Below are 7076 nucleotides of genomic sequence, written 5' to 3' on the forward strand. Positions count from 1 at the left end.
AGTATGTCTGCTAAAACTGTGATTAGGGAGACTTAAAAGTGACTTAATCTTTGATTTTGACCATTTACTTGTTTACATATAGATGGCTAATGGAATATTGTTTATAGAAAGAAGATTCCCTGGGGTGTAGATAATTAATGAGGGATAGTGTTTATTCCTAGTTGAGCTGGTCATGGGACATCTTTGAGGGATGCAAATTATGTAATTAATGGGAGGAGCCCTGACTGTCAAGCAGTTTTGCTGCAGAAGTGAAGTCTGACAAGACAGAAGGATTTTCTGGTTGTTCCTGAAAAAAATCTCCAAAGGTCTGCACAGAGAACAGCAAGTAACCCTGGTTGCTGACTGAGTGAGTTTTTAAAAAAAAAATTAGAGTACCCAATTATTTTTTTTCCAATTAAGGGGCGATTTAGCATGGCTAATCCACCTAACCTGCGCATCTTTAGGTTGTGGGGGTGAAACCCACGCAGACACGGAGAATGTGCAAACTCCACACAGTGACCCAGGGCCGGGACTCAAACCCGGGTCCTCAGCACCGTAGGCTGCAGTGCTAACCACTACACCAAAAGCCACCCCCCTTTATGAGTGAATTTTAAACTATATTGGGTTGCTTAGTTGGAATATATATAGTGGCAGGTGTAGGGCATAAATTGAAGTTTTTCCTTTTTAAGAACTGTTTTAACTTATAATTGTAAAGCTATTTCTTTGATAATGTGGTTAATTCTGTGTTTAAATTAACATTTGTTTTAACAGAAAATATATAGAACATAGAACAGTACAGCACAGAACAGGCCCTTCAGCCCTCGATGTTGTGCCGAGCAATGATCACCCTAATCGAACCCACGTATCCACCCTATACCCGTAACCCAACAACCCCCCCCAACCTTACTTTTTTAGGACACTACGGGCAATTTAGCATGGCCAATCCACCTAACCCGCACATCTTTGGACTGAGGGAGGAAACCGGAGCACCCGGAGGAAACCCACGCACACACGGGGAGGACGTGCAGACTCCGCACAGACAGTGACCCAGCCGGGGACCTGGGACCCTGGAGCTGTGAAGCATTTATGCTAACCACCATGCTACCGTGCTGCCCTTGGTAGTATTGGTAGTATCCTTTCCTTACAGTTTTGCAAATTGTTGTGGGGTTCTCGTCTGATATCCTAACAAGAAATGGGGTCTGGTCTGCTTCCCTAACAAGTGGCACTCTTATTAATATTTCCACACCAGTTTCACTCTTATTTATCCTTCCATGGCAGTCTCACTCTCAAAACCTCCATACCAGTGTCACTGTCAATTCTTAAATGCCCGTGTCAGTTGCATTAATACTTCCAGGCCAAATTCACTCCTGTAACACGGTGCCCTGGCACCAGTTGTCTGAAATAAAGAAACAAGTCCTGTTTAACCCACAAATTGAAAATGTGTTTTGAATAGGAAATCATTGATGTAGTGCGAAGTCTTACAACACCTGGTTAAAGTCCAACAGGTTTGTTTCGAACCACTAGCTTTTGGAGCGCAGCTCCTTCCTCGGGTGAATCCTGCAAATTCTCCCCATGTCTGTGTGGGTCTCACCCCCACAACACAAAAAATATGTGCAGGGTAGGTGGATTGGCCATGCTAAACTGCCCCTTAATTGTAGAAAAATGAATAATTGGGCACTCTGAATTTATTTTTCAAAAATAGGTTTCTGGCTGGTCTGCTTGGGTTACAATCGGTAGCACAGTGGGTAGCACTGTTACTTCACAGCTCCAGGGTCCCAGGTTCGGTTCCCCACTTGGATCAATGTCTGTGTGGATTCTGCACATTCTCCTGTGTCTGTGTGAGGAAACCTCCCACAAGTCCCGACAGACTTGTGCTGTTAGGTCATTTGGACATTCTGCATTCTCCTCTGTGTACCCAAACAGGCGCTGGAATGTGGGGACTCGGGGCTTTTCACAGTCACTTCATTGCAGTGTTAATGTAAGGCAACTTGTGACATAGCAGTTGGTGTAAAGCCATTCCCTGAAATTCCCTTTAAAATGATCTGCACCAGTTGCCGAGGTTTGAAGTGGGCATCTCTCATCCAAGTCGTTACAAATTCAATACATAGTGTTGATACAGTGCCGAAAATCTCTTTTCATTGATGTGAAATGGTCCACTGAACACAGGCACCACCAGCAACTACACTGATGTTTATATCTCCTTTTGTGGGCAACAATCAAATCAATGCAACAGATGATGGTCACTATAGATCTTTTGAGTAGAAAAGGAAAAAGCCATTTGTATGCCCTTTATTCTTTGGGAACTCAGTAATGTGATGCACTGACTGTCCCACAACTATTCCCCACACTTCCTTTCCTTATTGTACTGTTCTCTTCTTTCCCAGCCCTCGAGTGGCTCCCTGCTCCCTTGAGCTTTTCATTCTGTGTCTTATTGCTGCTCTCCCACAACCTTCACCCAATCACCTGCTGCTTCTAACTAATCTCTCATCACTCGACACAAACTCACCCTCGGTTCGGGCCCCACTCCACTCGAACAACGGGCAATAGAATTCTTTTGGTGTTGATTTCCTTTTTCAAAATTCCTTAAGGACACCCGATTGAGTTATTCTTTGCTGTGTGGGCGATTTTAAATCTTAAACCCGTTTCTCTTTAAACCTGTTTCTCTTTAAACCTAATCTAATAACAATGAAGGGTTGGGAATTGAATGAATATGACAAACAAGATGTAAATCTCCAAAAGCTGCACAGTTCATGAGGTTGATTATTACATCAAATTAGTCACATGCTTAAATATTAACACATTTTATTTTTTAAAAATCTGTCCCTGAAAGTGGAATGAAACATCGATACAGTGAATATCGAGAATCTTTTTATGAAGGGTGCTGTTGAGGATTTCTTTCTGGATGAAATAATTGAGGTGCTGTTTGCAATTTCTCTGTTTTAAATATTCCTTTCCAGTTGATAACTTCGAATCGATGCGGAGAAACAGCGAATCTTGTAACTTGATTCATTTTACTGTATTTTATAACCGTCATAACCTTAAACATCAAATCCACACACATTTCATTACGTTTGTGTCCACTCTCCAACATTTCATAAATTACTAGTCCCCTCCGCGGTTCATTTGTATTCATGAAATGCCTGTAGATGAAGGAACGTTTTAATTGTTCAAGTACTTGGCGATGAATGGAATGCTGGGTTCCATGTCAATCGTGTCTACCGTGTGTTGGATTGTCTGACTTTTGAGCTATCTCCCTGAAGTTGTGCATGACTTTGTACCGTTGATTTGAAGGTTCTGGGGTGACCAAAGTCGTATAAATGAGCCCACAAGGGGTAGCTCGTAAAAAGATGAAAAGCCTATCAACCGTGAGGCGACAATATGGTCCAAAATTAATCTGAATTCTTGAGTTGAAACATGTGGCTATGTTTCTTTCCCCCTGGAGGGTGCCCTCTTGGGCTCACTGGAGGAATGGAGCGGTAGCAGCGAGCAGGGGTCGATTTTTGTAATTTTGTTAACCACTAAACCACTGCTTATTATTCAATATAACTTGGTCCATGAGCCCAAGAAAGCAGCCACCCTCTGTATTGACTCGGCTGCCCCTAAAGCTTTTCCTATTGGATTGATATTTGATCCACAGAAGGAAATTGAGGCCAAATATACTTCTCTGGATTCCTGCCCTTACTTTGCTGATTCATTTTAATGTTAATGTCCAAGTGAGTTTTCCTGGGGTGTGCAACTGAGGGGGGGGGGGGGGGGGGGGGGTTGTCTTTTCAAAAAGAAAAGCTCTCTGAAATGTCTAATCTTCCTTCCAGTACACGAGCTTCACAATGTCCCAACAGTGTGTGTCTCACTCACTGCGGCAACTTGCTGCTTTTTGTTCTGGGGGTTAAGAAGCCAGGGCCGGTGTGTGAGTGTGTGGGTGGCCGCTTATTAACTTGCTACAGGAAAGAAATGTGTCTCCGTAAAGATAACAGCTCATTACGCTTCCCTCTCCGATCAAATCCCTTGCGAATATTGTTTTTCTCTCTCTCTGCTCACCTCCGGTCATTATCCGGACTAACTGTGAAATGCAGGGCAGCCGGGGAGAGAGCGGACTCTGAACACTGGCATCGGGATTATGAAAGGGGAGGTTAAATGTATTTTGTGTGATTATGAGAGAGGCCGGTGCTAGGTGGAAAGATGAAAGCAGCCGGCTCCTAATTGAGTTGAAGGAGAATCCTGAAAGAAGTCGTTCTCCTGAAGCAGGAAGGTGGAATCCTTTACCGCCAGGCTCTGCCGCGCCTCTGCCTGGAAACTAAGCCTCTCCTTCCTCAATAACTCACACTGGAGATACCTTTCGCTGTCTCGTTTCAAAGAGAGCGGTTTTACTCTGGCATGGGGCAGACCAATTCTGTTTTAGTGTTTGCCTTTCTCAACTTCCATTTGTTCCGAAAAAATAACCTGTGAAAATAAAAAAAATTGACAACATTTAAAAACAAAACCCCTTCAACTCTTATAAAACAAAAAATGATTCAGTTTGACTTTTGTGGTTATTGACGTTTTGGGTTTCGAAATCAACAGTAAATCTGAGTTTAATCGCCGTTCTTACAACACCAGGTTAAAGTTCAACAGGTTTGTTTGGAATCACTAGCTTTCAGAGCACTGCTCCATGGTAAGGTGAGTGAAGAGGTAGGTTACACAATACACCGCTTATGAAGACAAAGCCAATGATGCAAGATGATCGTAAAATGCGAGTCTTTGTAGGTAATTAAGTCTTTACAGGTCCAGACTGTGTGACTAGAAAGAGGGATAATCGCAGGTTAAAGAGGTGTGAATTGTCTCAAGCCAGGACAGTTGTTAGGATTTTGCAAGCCCAGGCCAGAGGATGGGGGGGGGGGGGGGCGGAGGGGGGAGGGTGAATGTAATGCAACATGAATCCATGGTCCTGGTTGAGGCCGTATACGTGCGCCAAACTTGGCTATCAGTTTCTGCTCAGCGATTCTGTGTTGTGCATCCTGAAGGCCGCCTTGGAGAACGTTTACCCGGAGATCAGAGGCTGAATGCCCTTGACTGCTGAAGTGTTCCCCGACTGGAAGGGGATCCTTGCCTGGTGATGGTCACGCGATGTCCGTTCATCCGTTGTCTGCATGGTCTCGCCAATGTACCATGCCTTGGGACATCCTTTCCTGCAGCGTATGAGGTCAACAACGTTGGCCGAGTCACACAAGCCCATTGGAGGAGCTGGTCTCCCACCTTTTCGGGGTTGATCATTCACAGGGAAGCAATACACATCCTGATAAACAGCCACCCAAACTCCAAACATTAGCTCCCTTCTCTCTGGACAGAGGGTCAGTCCTGCTGAGATTGTGCAGCACTTTCAAGTTTTATTTCAGATCCATGTACTTGATGTTCTGACTGTTTCCCTCCTATCCAAATGCCCCAATGGAAGTAAAATGCTGGAGTGATGGAAATCTGAAAATACAAACATAAAATGCTGCATAAACCCAGCAAGTCTGGCAGCATCTGTGGAGAGAGCAACCAAGTTAACGTTTCGACTTCAAATGATCCTTTTACAGAACTCCAAAATGTTCAATACATTTAAGAATGAAGGCAGCGCCGGAGACTTGTTCGTGTGCTGGGGGAAAAACACACTGTCCTGGGCTGGGGTGGGTGGATTTGAATGGAAGCCAGATAGGAGTCACAGGGAAGGTGTTGCTTGGCTGGTGGTTCTATATGGCGCTCGACTCATCGATCGATAGTTCCAACGTGCCACAGCAAAAAACCGCACCAACCTCCTCAGAAGACAAACACTGGATACAACCGACAGAGTACCCTTTGTCGTCCAGTACTTCACCGGAGTGGAGAAACTACGACATCTTCTTTGCAGCCTTCAACACGTCATCGATGAAGATGAACATCTTGCCAAGGTCATCCCCACACCCCCTCTATTAGCCTTCAAACAACCGTGCAACCTCAAACAAACCATTGTTTGCAGCAAACTACCCAGTCTTCAGAACAGCGACCACGACACCACGCAACCCTGCTATGGCAATCTCTGCAAAACGTGCCAGTTCATCAACATGGGTACCATCATTAGACGCGAGAACACCACCCACCAGGTACGTGGTACATAATTGTGCGACTCGGCCAACGTTGTCTACCTCATACGCAGCAGGAAAGGATGTCCCGAAGCGTGGTACATTGGCGAGACCATGCAGATACTGTGACAATGGATGAACGGACATCACGCGACAATCGCCAGGCAGGAATGTTCCCTTTCAGTCGGGGAACACTTCAGCAGTCAAGAGCATTCATCCTCTCATCTCTGGGTTAGCGTTCTCCAAGGCGGTCTTCAGGATGCGCGACATCGCAAAATCGCCGAACAGAAACTTATAGCCAAGTTGCACACACATGAGTATGGCCTCAACCGGGACCTTGGGTTCATGTCGCATTACATTCATCCCCCACCATCTGGCCTGGGCTTGCAAAATCCTACCAACTGTGCTGGCTTGAGACAATTCACCCCTCTAACCTGGGGTTACCCCTATCTCTGGATCTGTAAAGACTTAATTACCTGCAAATGCTCGCATTCAAAGCATTGTCTTGCATCTTTGACTTTGTCTATATATATATATATATATATATATATATATCTATTAGTTGTACCAATTTGTGGAGTTCCTACCTGTTCGGTACAATAAATGTTTCACATTCAGAACGGAGCTAAATGCTTGCTTCACATTGGAGGGAAAGTACAGCAGCAACAAACAAATACACCCCCTGTTAATGATTAAATTGAATATTAAAATTGCACGCTCCTTGTGACATGTCTATACATCACAGTTGTATAAACCGTCTAAACAAATGTGGGGCATCATGCCACTCCTATCCCGCTAGTGCACAGCGGGTTCCGTTGCGAGTTCCAGGCTAAGAGATTGATACCATGTTGAGGCGGGACATCATACCGAACCACATTCAAAAACGCGGGATGTCAACTAATTAAAAAAATTTTTGGTTGGGGCAGTGGGGAGGTGACTTAAAAATATTTATCATAATAATAATAATCGCATATTGTCACAAGTAGGCTTCAATGAAGTTACTGTGAAAAGCCCAGACGG

This window comes from Scyliorhinus canicula, chromosome 16 (genome assembly GCF_902713615.1).
Source record: "Scyliorhinus canicula chromosome 16, sScyCan1.1, whole genome shotgun sequence".
Taxonomy (NCBI): Eukaryota; Metazoa; Chordata; class Chondrichthyes; order Carcharhiniformes; family Scyliorhinidae; genus Scyliorhinus; species Scyliorhinus canicula.